This window comes from Hippocampus guttulatus, chromosome 22 (genome assembly GCF_054856545.1).
Source record: "Hippocampus guttulatus isolate MCC_2025c chromosome 22, RoL_Hgut_1.0, whole genome shotgun sequence".
NCBI lineage: Eukaryota > Metazoa > Chordata > Actinopteri > Syngnathiformes > Syngnathidae > Hippocampus > Hippocampus guttulatus.
In genome coordinates this window covers 5,842,619-5,860,551 of record NC_141282.1, presented here as the reverse complement: position 1 = coordinate 5,860,551, position 17,933 = coordinate 5,842,619, and the positions used below count along the sequence as shown (strand labels likewise).

General features: G+C 51.1%; 1 protein-coding gene across 2 annotated transcripts in view; it reads left to right on the top strand.

Moving 5' to 3' along the window:
- The window catches only part of brd1a (bromodomain containing 1a), a 193,298-nt gene that overhangs the window by 167,076 nt on the left and 8,289 nt on the right, over positions 1-17,933 (top strand). For both annotated transcript variants that reach the window (XM_086102790.1, XM_086102789.1), the window contains exons 28-32: positions 5,734-6,016; positions 6,113-6,562; positions 9,301-9,361; positions 13,118-13,161; positions 17,693-17,808. The gene's annotated coding sequence lies outside the window, so the exon portion shown is untranslated. The remainder of the gene's footprint in view (positions 1-5,733; positions 6,017-6,112; positions 6,563-9,300; positions 9,362-13,117; positions 13,162-17,692; positions 17,809-17,933) is intronic.

Below are 17,933 nucleotides of genomic sequence, written 5' to 3'. Positions count from 1 at the left end.
AATGGCATATCCAAGCGCTTGCTTGTACAAATTTGTCGAGGAGCCTGCTCCCGCGTACCCGCTACGTACGTCGTTTGTGACATTTTTTGTGAAATGTCTCCCTTAATTGGAGACTCTTCTTCGGGTCAGAGAAACTGGCATCTACAAAGTAGAGGAAGTTCCCTCGCGACGTGAACGGCGGGGTGCAAATGTCACACGGCGAGCGCGGATGTGGCGATACAATCGTATCTTGATCGTGATTGGAAATACACACATCGGGTTGAGGTGTCGGTTTGAGCGAAGAACAAGGCGCGGCGCTTATTGACTTAAAGTCTCCTTTACCGTCCGTCTTTGTTCTCGTGCGGCATCAGATTGGCTGAATGCAGCCCGAATAAACAATAAAGCCCGTGTGTGTGTGTGTATGTGTGTGTGGGGCGCCGTATTGAGTGGATTAACACAGAGAGGGTCAAAGCTTGCCCGCCCGTATCTTGTTTATCAGGATCCGAAAGGCATATTTGGATGCGCGGGACTGTGTTTGCGCGCAACGCGTGCCGCGGCAGAGTCAGGCGTCGGCGTGAAGGCTCGCGAAACGGGTCGGCAAAGCGCATTGACACGGCGCTGTTCCGCAAATCATAAATAAACGCGATTGAGAAACTCGAGCAAAATTTTCAGCAACTTTCAACTTGCGGCTAACATTCCTTGACAGTTTTTTAAAAAATCGTCGACAGCGTCAGCCCTAATTTGTGAATCTTTCATGAAACTGGATAATGTAGCGAGCCGCAAACGCACAACGGGTTCACGGGTTGAAGCTCCGCCCACCGCCGTTACTCGAGCCAAACGTGCGACACAATCTCATCTCAATTTTTAGCCTCTCTAAATATGACATCGCAGGCATAATAAATTGGACTATTCTGTGCTAATGACGGGAGGTTGGAACGTACCTGACGCCGGCTACGCGGCGCTCATTAAGGGAAGCATAAACCAACGGCGGAATTCACAGGCTGTTAAATTAGCCGTTTGCGGCGACGCCGTCGTCGTCGTGCCACGTACCTTCATGCATTTTACATGTTCGCCCATCAAGCCTCATAAAGTCGCCGGCGATGGAAATGAGCAATCAGTCAGCGATCGCAACACATCATTTATGAGCCCGGCGGCGCTATTAAAAAGGACCGATTTGCTTTTCAGCCTTTATTTTTATTTTTTTGATTTGGGCTTTTCATTTGTGAGACTTCAAGAGGAAGAACGTATTCGTTTCTCTCGCTATTCTTTTTGGTAAAGCCGCCAAAGTGGCGTTCGTACTTGTTCATGTTTTGTGCTGAAATGATGACATTGATTTTTTTTATTTTTAATTCATCGGCACTCATCCGCGCGCGCTGATCTCATTTTGTCCGACTGTTTTCACTGCAGCCTGGCGAGACGCGCTTATGAACGGTTGTCGTTGGCGGTATTGACTCACATTTGTGGCTCATGAGCTAACCAGATTGAGCACCAACGCTTGATAATTGGGCCGATCAATTTAGAAAAACAGTAATTGCGTGTTGTTCTTGTTTTTGTTTTTTTTTCACCTCAATATGGCGATTGTGATTTAATAGGCAATTATTATTTCAAGAAAAAATTTCACCCAATGTGATGGGTACAAATAACGTGGCAATCCCTTTTGGACCTAGCGCTGGGTTAGCTATTTCACCCACTTTTAACCCGCCGCTTTCTTCCTCCTACAATGAGATGAAAAGTCGTGATAGGCCTTGTATATTTTTTTTATTTTATGTTTTGTGAAACCGTCATGGCGTCCCCAGATACCAAGCGTGAAACTACATTGAGGGGCGGTGGGACAGCGGTCAAGATGGCCGCCGGTAAAGAGACGAGCTCTCACAAACGAATCCGCTTAGCGTCCACTTGAGTTAGACGAGTCCCAAGTTTGCCGTGTTCGGAAGAACGGGATTTGCCATCACTTTTGGATTTGGCGCTCGCTCGGACGCCGCGACGGACGCGCGCACGTGTTGGCGCACATTCCGTCGTCCTTGTCATCCGTCATTCGTCGCCCACCGGCCCTCCCGAATCGCTCCGAGCGTCAGAACTATTCCGCCAAAGCTTATTTGGGAGACGTCACATCGCTCACAACAACTCCGCCGCTCCAGCGATTGTGATTGGGAAATTGCCGAGGCCTTTGAGAAATGACGGGTCAGGGTAACCTTGGACGAAATCCTTTGAAAAGACCGTCGGCGGATGAGGTGTGCGTTAAAGGCGGCAGCTAGGAAGTAACGTCGCGAGATTCAAAGTACAACATTTTCCTCGGAGTGGGTGATTGAATGCACAAAGTTATGAAATCAAAAAGTCAGAAGTTAAATCTTCCAAGACCAACTCCGACTCGAGTGTTGTCAGGCTGATTGGCTGTGACAAAGCCGAGCTGTTTGTGGCGCGGCGTGGGTGCCGAGACGAAGCGTCTATCTTTGTCCTCCGCTGCTTTCTTTGAAAATGTGCAAGATTAGAAGTTCATTTGGCGTGACGCGCGATTAAAACAACAAAAGCAGCGCGACTGATAGCGAGTATCGCGGGATAGCAGCCGCCTTTGTTTGCCTGACGACCGTCGTGTTTGGCTGTTGACTGCAAATCGGTTTTGTCAAACACTTCCCCGCGACTGCGACCGCGCTGTCGTTTTTCGGTGTCGTTTGTGGATGCATTCCAACTTGTAGGGAGCGCGAATTTAAAAAAATAACAATAACTTTTCACCTTCCCGCACTACTGAGCTCTCCCGACTCACTCCTTGGCGCCGGGGGGGGGTCTCCATGGGGACGGTCTCCTAGCTACACGCGCGCAGGTGCGAGCGCATGCCCATGCGCTCGCCCGTCCCATCCGCTCTCTCCCGCGGCTGATCAAACGTAAAAAAAGGTGCTGTCAATCACACGCACCCCCCCCTCTCCCCGATCTGGACTTTCTTGCCAGGTTCTCCCCCGTGGCCCCCCTCGAACTTCACACGCGTCCGTCCATCGCTGTCTCGCACATCAAAGGCGGCGAGCACAGCTGTGGGGCCGTCGATCCAAAAGGTGCGCCGGCGCCTTGGCAGCAGGTGAATTAATCCGCGGTGGCATTTTTAAGTGGACCCCCCACTGCCCAAAAATCGGGGGGGGGGCTTCCAAATGGCACCCCATTTCCTTGAGTACAATTTCTGCGGCCTTTTGCCAGCTCCAGTTTGATCCTTTCGACGAGCACAAATTCCTCGAGACTTTCCGACCACTTCAAAGGACGGTTTCTTTTTTTTTGGGGGGGGGGGGCACCTCACCTGATATCGGCAAATTTCACACAATAGCTTTTATCGTGCCCGTGGCTTTGCGACAATTTCCGCCTCGGTTAAACTCGTTTTGCGATCGGTGTGAGTCGTCCTCTAGGCGTGGAGGAGAAGCCGAGAAAAATATGAACAAAATGAAGCCCAAGCAAAATATCGAATCGCGTCACGTTGGCAAACCTCAAGAGCCGAACGCATTGGAGCCCACCGTGCATAGAAGTCGAGCTGTGAAATCATCTTAGGGTGGATTTTGTACTGTACAGTGTACAGACTGTTTTGCCTTCATTTTTTATTTCCCCCTTCAATTATCGAAATAAAACAGAAAGACTCCCCCGCCCCCATTTCATGCTCTTTTGTTGCTCCGCCATGCATCAAGAGCTTAATGGCTCCTTGCTATTTGGCACGGCGAGACAAGTGCAATTCTTCTGGCTTCAAATGTCACTTTATTTTTCCCCCCCGAGTATGGAGAGCCCGATGGCGCTCTGTCTGGGGACCAAGACGGAGGCCAGCTGGCTCCCCCCCCCCCCCCCCACCCCGCCCTGGATGTGAACTGACGGCAGAAATATGGTCTTGGGGGCTGCCAGAGGAGAAAAGGGTTGTGGGAGAGATATCGACAGGCAAAGGTTGGCCAGTAGCATTTCAAACATTTCGGGCTTTGAAAAGCGACACCGCATAATACACGTGAGCCGATTTGGACCCGGTGTAAGCCCCAAATATAAAATGTCAAAAATGAATTTATTACCACCGCAAGGTACTCCGAAAGCAATCATTTATTTGTAACTTTTTAGTCCAAGTCCATTGACGCAGGCGGCGGAGTGAAAACAGACGCTTGGCTTTGTCTCCAAAACGCTTGCAAACTTTGAACGCGTACTCCTAAAAGAGAACGAATCCGTTTGAATTACGTTTTTTTCCGAGATGCTACGAGCGCTGCATGTCGGACGTTTGTTTGGAAGGCGTCGCTCGTAGATGGGCAATCGTCTTCATTTGTCGCCGCACGGGGTCGTCAGAGTGAACATTAAAAATCAACAGCGTGCGTTGTCTAATTGCGGCGGCGGCGCCGTGATGTAACAGATTGTCGGGCGGGAAGCTCCTCCCGAGGAGCGGCTCTAATCGCCGCCTTTATGGGCCCCGCAAACGGCATCGAATCCCCCCCTTCGCTTTCTTCGCTATCTGTTTGGGGAAAGTTTGCGCGACTCCCGGGGAGTTTGCCGGCGAAGCTTCACGCAACGGTAGCGGCGGCGGTTGTTTGGAGCTCATTTGTTCAGAGCGGCTCATCGCATTAAATGCGGCTGCCGCTGCTGCCGCTGCTGGTGAGCTGTTGCTTCATGTGCCGGCCGTATGGCACCAAACTACTTTGGAGAAGGGAACCCAAGTTTCGACTTGAAAGTAGACGCACGCCGACCGTCGGCCATATTTGTTGTGCAATACAAATGTAATTGAATTCAAATCAAATCCATTTGAAATCGAATGCGATTTGTACAGAAGGATGTAGACGTTCTTTCGGCTCCGTGGATGTCGTCGCCTGAAATTTTCTTTTTTTTTGTTGTTGTGGTTGTTGTATTCATGAGCAGTTTTCGGCCTCCGTTATTAGTGCAAGGGGAATCATTAAGGAGAAACTGGCTCAATAAGTGGTCATGTTTGTTTTTGTGGTGGCGGAGCAAAAGGGGTCATTTTGCCGCGGTCGTTTTGCCATTTCTGTTTCAGCTAATCGTCTTTTGTTCCATCTAATGAGGTCTGCCGCGTTGGAATTTTCCAAATGCAAATTTTGGAGCGAGCCATTAATTGACTAACGGCTTTATTGGATTACAACTCACCAAAATCGTGCCGGCATTGCCTGAACTTTCACATTTCCCTGCCCCCCCCCCCCCACCCCACCCCGCAGTTGTTGGTAGTCAGTCCTCCGCAATGTCATCGCTCCGTTTGTAGCATATCAACGCGACATCATCCCGCTCCCGACATTCGGTTCACTCGGATGCCTGAGCAAGTCCCAAAGCGCGGCTGCCGTTTTGCCGTGGATGAAAAATTCATCGGGGTCCCCTGGTGAAAACCCCGTGTAGCTTGATCCCATTAATATTTATCTGCGCCTCGCTATTTGGTTTGAAAATGGAGGAAAATTGTGTTTGTTTATTTGCTTGATTTTTTTTTTTTTTTTTAAGGGAAAAGGTCACATTGTCAGAAAAAAAAAATGTTTTGTGCGTGCTTGTCCAAAACGGAATCAACATCACCACAGCGATGCATTAGTTAGCATCTCTAACATCTCATATATTGGAATAGTTTTGTTGTTTGGAACTTGATGTCAGTTGAAAACTGGGTCAAAACAAGGGCTGCATTCAGAACACATTTTGTACAAAAATGAAAAAAAATAAAATAAAATAATAAACTAAAATAAACTAGGACACCGACAGAGCATTTCCTTTTCTAGATTCTCCAATGTTATGTGACCCGTTTTTAATTTTGTTTTTTTTTAACAGCGATAGCTCTGTTAACTACATACATGCCGCCCGGAAAGAGAAAACGAAGACGGCCGACCTTCAGAGCGTCTGACGTAAACCCGCTCGAGGGCGCGGCTCATCATTCAGCAAAAGTAAAGCCGAGCGTGAAGCGTCGAGGTGAAAGAATCAGGCTAGGTCCTGGGTGGCCGCCACGCGCGCTGACACCGGCCAGCCCGAACGGAACAGCGGCCGACACTTTCGCTGACCGGCCGTGCGTCGCGAGGAACGTTGCTTTCTACCATGACATGCTATCGTATGAAAAGTAAGCGCTAAGCTTTGAATTTGACGTCGGAGTTCGCAATGGCCGTCCGTGTATTTTACAAAACTCCAACAAATCTCTTTTGGATTCTTCCTGCAGTTGCGTCTCGTTATGGCGGCTGTGCTGCTCGCCCGTCGACTGACTCTGTGCTCCTGAACATGAGGCGTAACGATGTTGGACTGCTTCCGGTGTTGTTTGGTGAAACGCTCTTCAATCCCGCCGAGGTTCTTTGGAGGCTTCTTGCGGATAATGAATGGTGTTATTTACCGAAAGAGGCAGCCAGAGCGCTGACATGGCCGACAGGCAGCCAGATGCGCTGCAGCGCGCGTGTGCGTGTGTGTGTGTGTGTGTGTGTGTGTGTGTGTGTGTGTGTGTATCTCGCAGAGGGGCCCTAAGCGAAAGTAGCCAATCCAGCCTCTTCTCGGCACATGGACGCCGAGGGACTCGCACGCCTACGCGGCATCTGTCCTCTGCTGGTTAAAGAAGCCCATCGCAGCGCCTGAACGGCTCAAGCGGTGATTTGGCAAAATGGCTCGGCTTCTTTTATCGGTGAGCGGGCGTCGGTCGGCACCTATCGATCGGTTCCGCGGGCGCGGGAGGCTGCGGCGTCTTCGGTTCATTTTGTACTCGCTGCAATCGACACAATCTCGTTAAAGCCGATCCGAGAGCTGGATCCAAAATGGCGATCGAGTACGGTTCCGTTTGTAATGTTCTGGTAAAATATTCGAAGCGGCAAACTGCAACCGCCAAACATGAAATTACAGTTCAACTCGAAAGCTGTACATTTTCTGCGCGCGGGCTATACGGCTAAATTAGGTATGGCGAGCCAAAGGGAGAAGTCAAATTTGCGAAAAAAAATAAGCGCGGCATTACGGTCAACGGCTGCGCCGTTTCCTGGCGGCCGCCTTCTCGTCGGGTTAAAATCAAAGGCAGTAATGAGTGATGAATGACATCTTGGACCCAGCGGGCCCAAACTGAACAGCTGCCAAGTACCTGTCCGCTTCATACACGAGGGCGGTGTGGGTGGGGGGCGGGGGGGTTATTTTTAGAAAGGCTCTCTCATCAGCGACCTGTCTGATTGCGCTCAAAGGCAGCCTCTTGGACATCTCTCATTGGCAATGCTCCTGATTTCTTTTCAAAGTTTTGAAAGCATCGCCACTTGGGCCATTACTGCTTTTGTCCATTTTGGTCTACTGGAGTAGGCGATGCGCCTTCCTTAGACCCAACCCTACCTTTTTTTCCTTTTTGTCTCCCAAAGTCATCCTAATTAGTCTTTCAAGCTGCTGCACTCCCACGGTGAGGTCGTCTGTGCCCATAAGCCGCCGCCGCCGCGCCAGCTAATGAAAGTGCACTATGTGCGGCCATCACTCCATCAAAGATGGCAGAAGTAACACACTCGGGCTGAACGACGTCATTTTTTTTTTTCCTCCACCATTGCTATTGCGATTTAATATGCGATTGTTTTTGGAAGGCCAAAGCTCTGCCGAGGACTCATACGGTATGACTTGATAATCCACCCCCACCCCCCACAAGTGATTGAACACGCTTTGACAGAGAGAGATAGCGGCTCGCCCAAGTGGCTATTTGCTTTGCATCGACGGGCCCCGATGCATTCAAAGCGTTTTTCTTTTCTGCCGCTCCCGCAACCTTTTTTGCATGACAATGCTTTCCTGCCTCGGCCGCAACAGTAAGTAGACTTGACTGTTGTCATGCTAGGTTGACCCCCCCCCCCCCTTCAATTCCGAGTCCACTCCCTTTTTTCCTATCCTTGGTGGCTGCAATTTTAAAGATGCCTGTCTTTTATTTATCTCTCAATTTCCTCTGGGAACAAGACACAAAACAACAAGAGGCCGAATGGGGAAGGGGGGAACAAAACAAAACAAAAAAAAACCCCACACAATAGAAAGAAGAAGCAAAAGACAAGATGATGGAGGCGGAAGAGATGCTGGCGGTGGGAGAAATAGTTCAAATCAATATCGGGAATCTGCGGGGATTTGAAATGGCGCCCAGGGGACAGTTTAGAAGCGGCACATCCGCTGCCGGTTGTGTGTCGTCTAACCTCGGGGGATGGAGGGGGGGGCGAGACCAGTCAGCTCTGCTCGACCGCAGCGCTTGACGAATCAATAGCCCTGCTTTGTGTGTGTGTGTCGGTGTGTGCGCGCGTGCGCCCCAAAGGCGGCGAATTCAAACGTGGAGGTTGGGTCCAAATAAATATCGCAATCAACGCGTCCCGCTTCTCCGTTTTGATGTCGCGTGTGATTTTGGGACTATTTTTTTTTTGTCAATTTTGTTGTACTTGTTCACTCCGCAAACAAATCGTTCTCGTTCCAATCACGTGTCATTCCGCGACGGAGAATTTCCAGCCAAGTCTGCGTGACGACTTCAAAAGGCGAAAAGGCGACGGCGTCTTGCGATGAATGCCGATGCTTTCAATTAGCACGCGCCAACAGCTGCCGCGCCGTGTTGTTGTTTTGCAAACCTGAAACCGTTTTTTTTTTTTTTTAATACAAAAGCTTTGGAGGGGAAGGAAGGGAAACCAAAAAAAAAAAAGTGGAACATGAGGGACCAATTGTGTGTTTTGTTCGCTCACGCAACGCGTTGTAGCATCCCCGTTACGGAATTTAGAAATGATTTATTGGCCGCGGACCGCGTGACGATGCGTCACGGGTGACGGTTGAACACGAGCGATTACGCGGTCATCCATCTTCGGGACCTTGGGAGGGGGGTGTGGGGGGGGGGTGGGCGGATTTCCCGCAGCGCCATTTTTTTTTCTCCTTCATCCACTTGCTGAAATGTCTTTTCGGTTGGATCTTAAATGACGCGTTGGGGAGTTTCTTCCACGCGTAGGGCGCCCCCCTCCCCTCCCCTCCCCCCCACACCCAAGTGGCTCCGAGTATTCTATTGCGACAATGTATGCACAGTTGCGAGCGTTCTGCGCAAAGAGAAACGAGGGCTCAAGTGTGCTTACCGAAAGCTCGAAACAAAATGAAGCAAGATGCGACGTTCAATGACAGTTTCCGAAGCAATGTCGCACAAACGCATCGTTCGTTTTTTTTTTTTTTGTGTTGATTTTTTTTTTTCCCCTTCCCCACCCGACGACACCCAAAGGCTGTCACTGCCGTCACCGTCGAGCATCGGCGCTGACGTGGCCCGCCGCGGCTTTCGTCTCTCTCAAGGGCAAATGTTTGTCGTAAAAGGAAGAGCAACCTCGTCTTGTGTCGCTTGCAAGTTGAGCAACTTTCCGCCATTAACCTCGTCCATTCTCCGCTGTGTTATTCTTTTCCTAGGGTGCCGCCGACGGCGGGACAAAGAACCGCCACTCAACAACGCGCAATAACGGAACAGAAGGTCAGTAAAAATGACACACGACAGGAGTCGCCGTTATGCGAGCGCCGTCACCCTTTGCACGGGGATGCGTGACCTTTTTCGCCCACTGATGCCTCAATTATGGCGGCGGCGGAGGGCCTCCGGGAGAGGGGGGGGGGGGGGGGTGCGAGGCTTTAAGCCTGATTCACTGTCGCAATTCCGTCGTCCGCGGCAGGCTGCGGAATGAAAGGCCACGTCGACGAGGGGGCTGGCGATGTAAATCGCTTTACTCACAATCTGGGTCGGCGTTTATCGGTGGCGCACGATATGGCGATCGGTGGCGGCGCGAGTATGCCGATTGGCCGCACGAGGTTGACAAACTCGATTTGAAGTCACTCGGACAGAAGAGCGAAACGAAGCGACAAAATAATATGTGCCAAAGAGCATCTGCCGCATTTTTTTTCTTCCAATGTTTTGATTTGAGTTGGCCTCAACCTGTTTCCTCAAATTCTTCTCAACAGTCGCTTGGAAATTCAGGAGCTCAAAGCGACGAGAACTACAGTAAATAAATAAATTGTCAGTCTTTTTCGACCGCGGAAGGTCGCGCGCGCGGGACGAAGGCTAACGTGCAGCCACTCGGTCTTTTTGAAGTGGATTCTGACAAAAGCACCGTTTTATCGAAGGTAACGGGCGGCATTTGCAAAAATGGCGCCGCCTCGTCTCGGATTTCTTTGCCAGATTTGAGTTGCCTTGGAAAACGCCGAGACCAAAGAGCGGGAAGTGCGCTTTCATGTGAGCACAAAAGGAGAATGGAGACGGGACTCGTTGTCTCGCAGAAGCTCATTTGGAAAGTTTTGCCGTTTGCTTTCGCTTGCCTCACTTAGCAGATGGCCGCGCTTTGTGCTGTGGGACTGCTGTGATGCCGTCCATAAAGCAGCTGTAAGAAAGGAAGGGGGGGGGGGGGGGTTCTTAGCTCCATGTCGGGAACGACTTCTGGGGGGCCTTATCTCCCGAATCGTAGGACAAAAAAACTAAATACACAATGAGGGCTGCGGAGTTGCGGTCATCGATTCGCGAGCTCCGGACAGAGCAATGTGACAGACAGCTGGAGAAATTGTTTGAATCTCTCGGTCGAACTTTTTTTAAGCATTTATCACGTGATGCTCCTCGCTGCAGAAACTTCAGAATTGGGCCTTGCGGGATTTGGCCGCTCCTGTCAATCCGCAGAGTTAGCTTAAACGGCTAACGGCTAAACAGCGCACAGCACATTCAGACACGTGGCCTTTTTTTGTTGTTGTTTTTATTTTAATTTTTTTAAGTTAACTCATTCAGTACCAGCCAATTCTGGACCAAGTCTGAAAAGACGTTTAAAAACGTCTTTGGGAGTGAATGAGTTAACTATGACTTTTAAATATCCTCTCTTTACGCCGTCCCCTTTTTTTTGGACCGCCGTTTCGTCCGGCCGCTGTTCTTTCATCCCTCACTTTGACCTCAGGGTTACAAGTGAAGCGATTCAACCTCGGCTGACGCACGTTCCCGCGCGCCGAAAGGGAGTCGAATCACTCGGCACCCTACAATTGATCATATCGCACGTGGCCGTGATTAAACACCCACTCGCGCTTCCAAATTAATCACGCGCTGCGCGGACTTGGCATTAATCACGCGGTATAACCCCCCCCCCCCCCCCCCCCCCTCCCGCCGTCTCAGCTCCGTCTCAATTCCACAGTCCGACTGTAATGGGGGAGATTCCTCCCATTGGACAATTAATAACGACCGCCGTTCTCTTTGTTGGGTGATGATTGAGGGGAGGCAACAAGGGCTTCAATTGAGTTTATTAACAGCGCCGGAGGCAAGAGTGAGTGAGGGAGGGGGAAGGATGATTAGAAACGGAGTGAGGGAAATAAGCGAGAGACAGCGAAAGGTGATGGAGTCATTGGCGCCGGCTCCCGCCGGAGAGGCATCGATCTTCTTTATCGCTTGAAGATCTATTTTTTTTATTTTTATATCTTTCTGTTTATCTCTTTGTAATAACCTTCTGCTAGCAAGCAAGTAATTCACGAGCTGCCGCTCTCCTGCCATCGCCGTACACATGCACATAGAACGCAAAGGCGAATGAAGCTGAAAAAGTGATTGTACGGGTTTTCTTTAGGGGGGGGGGGTGGTTGTGGGCGATGACGCTGCTGTCCAAAGAAAAAACTATTTGAGAGGTCAGATTCAACCGATGACGGGGGGCGATGGCTTTTTAGCGTTTGCGTTTCTCACTCCATCCGACTTTTCGGTCGCACGACCATCGGATTTACTTGCGACGCTCGGTCAGAAAGAAAGAAATCGCTCGGGCGAGGTGTCAAAGCCTCACTCGCGAGACGACGGCGGAAATTCGAAGCCGCGCGGCCGAGACAGAAGGATGAATTATTTGCAGAAAATGAAGTGTGACAAGAGAGACGGTTTCACTCGATTGCTAAAAGACGTGCGATATTTCAAACGCTAACGCAAACGAGTCCAGCTGAGGCACGGAGGGGGAAAAAAGCCCCCCCCAAACATTTGCGTTCGGGTGCGCCAATCTGCTGGTGAGTGCGTTGCGACCTTTCTTTTCACTGCTCGCTGAGGTCATTCAAGGGCAAAAGATTGGACTGTAAAAAATCATTTGGGTTGGATTTGAGTGGAACGTCATCATCAGCTGTTTATTTTTTTTTCTTTTGTGGCGAGCGCAATTCACGCCGCTCCATCCACGACGAACCAACGAGCGCGTCGTCGGTAAAACCGAAGTAGGTCAATTTGTCCGCACCGAAGTGTGTCGAAAAGGCGCAGGGGAAGAAAATCCAGGAGAGGATGTTGTAAGGAGGCTCTCAGTGAGGATCAAAAACTTTTTGGATGCGACGTTATTAATCCTGGTGAGACCGGGCCCCGATTTGGCATCCCCCCCCCCCCCCCCCCGCCCTTCTGGCTTTTGAGAACAATCCCCGCAATGCTGCAAGCTGCGAATGGGGAAACTCTGGCGTGTCTCGTGGGCGCGGCCTGCCAAAAACGGGATGTTTTCCTGGCTGAGGCGGACAATACAATCCGACGCGGGAAGGTGCCAGATCCTTTGAAGCTCCTTGGCAGTCTTGGAGTGTTTCACGTGAGCTGCGCAGCGCCACCGGCGGACAGACGGGTTTTTTTGGGGGGGGGGGGGGGGGGGGTTCTTTCCCTCCGATGGCAGCAAAAGCCGAAGGATGCGGGCGCTGTCGGATCTGCAAATGAAGACAAGAGCCCGCCGTGCGTGCCGCCGTCCGTGCCCGATCTGTGTCTAAATTAAACCCCAGTCCAAAAAAAAAAAAGATCTCGTCTTCCGCTTCCTGCACGCGTCCTTTTGGTTGACGCCAGTGACAGAAATCACATCGTCGGCGCCGCTAAGTTACTTAGTAGTCATGGAAATGGTTAGCGGTAAATTGCTGCGAAGAGGAAGTAGAGACGTTTTTTGTTGTTGTTGTTATTTTAGATGTCCCCGCGGGAACGCACTCGGTCGCACTTGGACAAATCAAACAAGGCAGACAAAGAAAGAAAGAAAGAAAGAAATCATATTCTGTACAAAGCCTCCCCCCGTTTGTCGCCACATGCTGCGAGCAAAGCGCCCCCCCCCCCCTTGTTCATCTCCCGTCATCCTTCACTCTCGGCCTATTTCGCTCCTGTCTGTCCATTTTTAATGTTGTTTGTAATTGCTTGGCGCTTTCAACACGTCAACAACCGCTGCCCCTTCCCAGAAACAAAACAAAACAAAACAAAAAGTCAAACTTTTCTTTTTTTCTACTTTTCTTCCAGAGCGTTTGTTCGTGCCTGGCGAGCGGGCGATCTCCATCAGACTGGTACGTGCTGCAAAAACAGATTTTTTTTTTTTATTCTTTGCCGTAAGTATCGCTGGAGTTGAGCAGCTCCGAGTCGCCGTACACGCAACGACGCGCATTCCACTTTACGGTTTGAAGCGCACCTTTCAATTTTCTTTTTCTTCTTTTTCCGACAAATCAAACCCCGACGTACTGGAGTCTGCCGACAATACGAAAACTCAGAAATGCCTCGGCGCCGCACACAATGCTCCTTATTTGCGCAATATTTATAGACGAGAACCGAAATTGAACAAAAAGCGCACCTTCTGTCGTTCGCGGCCTGCCAGCCTCGTTCGTACTTGTCAAAGCAACAAAGCTGCTGTAAGATTTCATACGCCGCCGTGACCGCGATGAACAAAAAGGAAATCCGAAGCGAGAGTCGGGGGGGGGGGGGGGGGGGGTCGCCGATCGTCATATTGGATGCCCCCGAAATCAGGACGAGTCAGACGGCCCATCGGCAAATTCACGTCAGCGGATCTGACATTCGCCATCGAGTCACCATTTCACAAAAGTCACAAAGCCTTGGCGTATCTCCACCGCAGCGTTATGAAGGCCAAAGCGAGTCGCGTCCTTTTCAGCGCATTTGCACCGGGATTTTATCGCCCCCCGCCCCCCCCTGCAGGTTTACAGCATGTCCACACGGCGGCCGAATGGAATTCCGCACTTCGATCGCTGACATTGAGCGAGCCCCGCGCCGTGACCCCCCTCGGACCGGCAGCCGTTAAATCTTCAAACCGGGAAGGGTGGGGGTGGGGGCAGGGGGGGGGGCGACGGGGAGATGATGAGAAGCGGTTGATGATGTCGCACTCCAGTGAGCACGAGCGAGGAGAAAAATAAGTATCAATTTCTCAAGGGGCTCTAAATCAGGACGGGGTTGGCCGAGACGACTTTATCGTTCAATCTGGCCGCCCGCTCCGGAGGCGTTAGCGAGGTTAGACAAGCGAGAGACGAGCGCGCCCGCCTCGCTAGAACAATCATCATCTCGCCCAGCCGCCACCTCGCGACCTGTAAATTGATTAAGCAGAGCGCGGTGGCAAAAAAATAAAAGATTCTCGGCCGCTATTTCTACCGCAGCTCGGGAAGGGGGGGGGGGGGGGGGCTTCATCAGACGCCGCGTCGTTGCAATGCAGAGCGGAGATTATGAAAGGCTGCGAGGGGGTAATGGGAAAACTCCAAACTCATTGGCGGCATATTTTTTTTTTTTTTTTTTGTCCCAAGATTGTCTCCTTCATTAAGGAGAATCTCTCCGCTCAATCAGAGCAGATAACTTATTTAGCGGGGTGGGGGTTGGGGGGGGGCATGTTTTCCCAGAGAGGCATGATGCTAAAGAGTTCTGAATGGGATTCCTCCATCCAAACATCGCAGGCCGAGTCGCGCGACGCTAACTTCTTCTGACCTGTTGACGCAAACACGCTTGACACCACTCCCGTGTCGCGTGACTCCGCCTCCTTTATAGGAGATGCCGTCACGTCTGAGTGTGCAAACTGAGGGCGGATTGAGACAAAAGGTGCTCGCAGTTTTTGAGACCCCCCCCCCCCCCGCCCCCCACCACGCTTCCGGCTTTTCCTTTCCTGTATTGAAAGCAACTTATTTACTTGTCCACCTTCATTTGGCTGGAAGACAAAGTACAGACGGCGTTCATTGTTTGTTTGTTTTTAGAGGACGAAGGGAGTTATGAAATGAGTTGCTTGAAGAGACATGAAAATATGATGCCAGTGTCAGAGAGATTCAACAAAGACGTTTATTCCCACCGCAACCACGCAGACTGTCACTTTCCAGTGCGCTGTTCTTTTTTTCTTTTCTCCCCCCCCCCCCCACACCTGGTTTGGTTTTCACCCTTTGTTCTGTGCATTTCCTCGCTCGGTTTCAACGGCAACGCGACGTGATGGCATTCTGTTGTCGGGAGGAATTTCGGAGAAAATGAATGCACCTTTTGTTTTTTTTAATGGACTAACTCAAGAGCAAGTACTTTTCATAATTTGTTAATGAATTATATATATTTTTAAAAAATATGAGCATGAGTCAGTCCAGAAGTGAAGGACACTTTCTGCCCCCCCCCCCCCACAAATATTGTTAAGAGCACCAAAATATGACTAATTTGCATACAAATTCAACAGCTGAAATCAGTCAAATATTCTTTGCGGCTTTGGTTTTGTTATTTTCTCTCCCTTGTAATTGTTGAAATAATTAAATTAAATTACATCAGGGCCACGAGTAGGCCGAATTAGTTCTGAATTATTTTTCCCCCCGTTAGCATGCAGCTAACAGAGCTAGCTTACTAGCATTGATTCGCAATCCTGTTTGACTCGCGGCACCTTTTATTTTCATTTCCGACAAAATAAGGCGGAAACCAAAAGGAGCGAGCGCGATGCTTGCGGGCCGACTCAAGAGTCAGCGACTCGCTAATGTTGCAGTGGTGTTCTTTGCTTTCCGGAGCCAGAAAATTTCCCCTCAGGAGTGCAACACTTTGGACTTCCATTCGTCAAGTGGACAGCGTCTTGGCTGCGGAATGAAACGGCACGCCACGCGTCTGCCGTATCAACTCCGGGCATGACATGACGGTTCTCTCTCTCTCTCTCGCTCTCTGTCCCGCTTTCTGAACGCGAGCCTGTTATATCGCGTTCATCAAAGCCAGTCATACACAAGCGACGATCGCGAGAGAACGCCGGAGTGCTCGAGAGCGGCGTGGATTAACCTTTCCGCAGATGTCATCGTATAATAAGGAGGCGCGGCGTGGCCGCACGCTGGCATTTGTCTTGGAGGAGGTGCGGGGCGAGGGCGACTAAATGCCAGCAGTAATGAAGCGGCTTTTAGCCCGGGCCTACGCTAAAGTGTGCTTAATGTCCGTCAGGACAGCATTTGGGGGCAAAAAAACCGAGAGGCCGCAGCTCCCTTTTCCGCGCATAGTTAGCGCCGATGCTTATCGCGGACTCCGACTCGTTTTCAAGCTGGTGTCGCGACAGGCTAGCGGCTCCGCCGACAGTTCTCTCTTTTCGCGGGCGCTCTCTTTATTCCAAATCCAGTTTCATGGCTGCTGGAAATTCTCACAAGCCCGCTAAAATCGAGAGATACTTGCCGGGCATTTGCATTTCTTCTCGGTGAGAAAAAAACCCCGCCGAGTGTGAAATTGCACTTTCGCTCGCATAATGTTGAAGAATTGCCGGTCGGGAAGCTTCCCTTGGAGAAGCGCTGCTGCTGCTGCTGTGTGATGTCACATCGTCAGGGTGACGGCAAATGAATTTGTTTCAGCGCCCCATCACTTCTGCCTTTGACGTCCCACTTTGCGATGCTGACAGACTTGAGCGTGGGGGGGGGGGGGGTGGGGGGATTAATTAGCTTTGCACGTCACCAAGAGTAAACGAAATCATGTATCGACTAGATGAGCTGTGAAAACGGCAAGAAAAGCCTTTTTTCCTCTCGGGCGGCGAGACGGTTGAGGGGGGAAATGATCGTTAGCGTCGGCTAGCAACATTTCTTGTTGTTCCGCGGGGGGGGGGGGGGGGGGTCGAGCGGCGCCAATTGAGAGATGATGGCGGCGGCGGCGGAAAACCGTCGTTTTCACTCGCGCGCACGGTGGTCGAATACTCCGGAAAGTCAAGAGTTGGAAATGCGTGTAGTTACCGCATCAACTCAAAAGTGGATGAAAGCTGCTCCGGGGGGGTGAAAAGAGTTCAGAACGTCGGGGAGGAAAATCTTTGGTTTATCGAGCTGGGCTCTCCTCCGGCGGCCCCGGCGGCGAAGCCGAAGCCGAGTATCGATCGGGCGGTGCAAAGGGGGAAGGCCCCGCAGAGCTGACGACAAAGCGCTTCCGCGCAGCCGACGCGCGATATCAGCTCGTAAAACGGTCAAAATGTTTACAGCCGTTCACAGCGCAAAACTTTGAACGTAAAAGTGCAATGGCAAAATGTTTTGAGTGCAGCTCCACGCTCCGGAAGGGCTTTGCCTATTTTCGGTTGGGGTTCAGGATTGTGTTTTTCAGAGATAAACGTGAGCATCATAGAAAGCCATCCAAAGCTCGCCGCCTCTCCTCTTTGGGGAACAGCGGCTGCCAAACGTCAATCCTGCCCTTTAAGGTCGGAGAACTTCCTGAATGCAGTCAAATGGCGGCCCGGGGAGGCGTGAATGGCAGCCTCCGCGTGGCTTCTGTCGAGGTGACAAAGGCGGCAAAGTCCCTCGGCGGGGGGCGAGAGCGCAAAATGCTGTTTACCGGGCAGCTTTCGCAGCTGCAAACCTCTGCCACAACCTCCATGACAAATCGTGCTCCGGCAAAGCGATACTCGGGCAGGGAAAGCAAACGGTGAAGGGGGGCGGGGGTTATTCCCCCGCCATCCTCGCGCTCCCTTCCTGTGGCGAGCAAGCGAACGTAGCCAGCTGGCTGGAGACGTCAACAATGAAACCGACGCAACGCAACATTGCGCGGCTCGAGCGAGCAACCCGCAGCTTCCCTCCACGGCGATGACAAATATTCACTGTGCACGGCAATCAAAAACGTTTTTTTTTCTTTTCTTTTTAGGTGTGGTGCCGGATATCGATAAAGCCGGAACGGAATTTGGTGCCGCGTGCGAGGAATGCTCAGTGGGAACACAGATACGCTACCGCCGGCTCCGTCACATGGAAGCATGTGTCCAGGTGCGTCCGTGCGTACGTGTGTGTGTGTGTGTGTGTGTGTGGCCAGTGCCACAAAGCACGCGCAGGCCCTCAGCACGTGAGCGCCGTGTGTAATTGTGTGGTAGCAAAAAGCCACTTTGTAGCAC